This window comes from Sander vitreus, chromosome 8 (assembly GCF_031162955.1).
Source record: "Sander vitreus isolate 19-12246 chromosome 8, sanVit1, whole genome shotgun sequence".
NCBI lineage: Eukaryota > Metazoa > Chordata > Actinopteri > Perciformes > Percidae > Sander > Sander vitreus.
This window is the reverse complement of record NC_135862.1, coordinates 31,028,390-31,030,117: the sequence shown is the minus strand read 5'-3', so window position 1 is coordinate 31,030,117 and position 1,728 is coordinate 31,028,390. Positions and strand designations below refer to the sequence as shown.

The 1,728-nt window shown below is 48.7% G+C and overlaps 1 protein-coding gene across 1 annotated transcript in view; it reads right to left on the bottom strand.

The window, feature by feature from the left end:
• znf423 (zinc finger protein 423) overlaps window positions 1–856 on the bottom strand; it is a 166,358-nt gene extending 165,502 nt beyond the window's left edge. The window contains exon 1 of the mRNA XM_078257825.1: window positions 1–856. This exon is cut by the window's left edge and continues 359 nt beyond it. The gene's annotated coding sequence lies outside the window, so the exon portion shown is untranslated.
• Between the last annotated feature and the right edge of the window lie 872 nt (window positions 857–1,728).

Genomic DNA, 1,728 nt, shown 5'->3' with positions numbered 1-1,728 from the left:
GTTACAACGTGCCTCGACGCCGACAGACTCGCTTTTTTTTTTGTTTCTTCTCTTTTATCCCGCACACGTTTTGCTTTCTCCGGTGCAGCCGGGGCCGCTCGTGCCGCTCCGGCTTCTGTCAGCACTATGGACCGGGGCGCGAGCTGCCAGCCACGCGCGCGGCAAACACCTGAGCAGGTCCCAGCGCGGTATTGAAGAAAAGTGACAGCGGCACCGTCCGAGTGCGAGGTGGCGGTGCAACAGCGGTTCGTGACGGTCCAGGTGAAGAGAGGCGACGGATACTGTTCTGGGAAATTGCCTTCGAAATGAAACGTGGCGTCTTCCCCCCCCCCGCGCTCCTCGCGGCTTTTTTTAGTTTATCGAAACTATTTCAGTCTGTTGTGGTTTGGTTTTTCCTTCAGGAAAGCTGCACCGAAGCGACCAGCCTCCTGTGTTCCGTCCCGCTATTCTACACTAGACAGTGGTGGTGGTCTGGTGGCATGAACATTGCGCTCTTCCCCAGCATCTCCACCCCGAGGAGAATAGCCTACTGCTTTTAACCCAAGCTTTCTTTTTGTTAATATTTCTCAATGCCCTACCGGCGGTATTAATAGCAGCCTAATATTTCTACCAGTCTAACCCTTCGCTAGCCTCTGTCTCCCTGCTTTTTCTTTGTCCTGACTCTGGCTACCAGTCTCCCTCCTCCTCTGCCTGCCTCTGCTGGCGGGGCTGCGGCGCAGACACACATAATAAAGCCAAGGCAGGCAGTGCTTGGCTGGAAATGTAGCCGCGTCCCAGCAGGGGGATGTGAGAGAAGGGTCCCGGCGGGGGAGCGCTCTGATCCCGCAGGGAGCAGCTCGGCACAGCCCGGGTTGGCTGAGGCAGAGAGGCAGGAGAGAGGCAGGCTGGGATGACGGAGAGAGAGGGGAAGCAGGGGGTGAGTTAGGCAACAGCGCCAAGCTGTGGCCGACCGGCACAACTACAACGGGGACTCCGAGAATACAGAGGGAGGAGACTGAGGGAAAATATGGACTTGGATTAAAGTGGGATGTGGAAGAAACCCTAAAGTTAAAACGTGCAAAGTAGGCTAAATTTGACGAACAAATGAGGGTGGTTGAACAGCACAAGTAATCGAATCATAAAACACTGCTCAGCTATGGAGGATAAGCTATGCTGTCAGCCAGAAATAGGAGAAGAAGATATAGGCTACTTTATTAATCCCCCAAAAGGAAATTAAATTTTTTTTACAGTAGGCCTATATAATAGTCACAACACACAAACACACATACCCCTCTGTGTGGCTTTACTAGTTAGGCCAATTACAGGCCACTGCAAGCTGTGACAGAAAGTAGCCTGTGTCTTTTTAAAGCCTACTCACTCACTACAAACCAGAATTCCAAAAAGAATAAAAATGGCAGTGGATGAAAATCCTACATGAGTGGACAGAGGAAATAACTTTATTCATGAATGTGATGCCATGTTTGTTGGTAAGCAGTAAGGAATTGCCAAAGTGTACCGCTTTGATTTGAACTCGCACTTCTCAATATTTTCACAGTCCATATTTGACCCGCAGACTTGTAAACTATCATTAAAAAAATAATGTTTTATCTGTAAGTAGCCATCATTACTCTTGTCGACAAAAAGTGCATTTTGGTCAAAAAATCTTTGTGTCTAATTTAATATGCAAAGCCTCAATGTTACAGACATTCTTTACTTTTTGTTGTTTGTATCTATCCTCTGTACAGCACT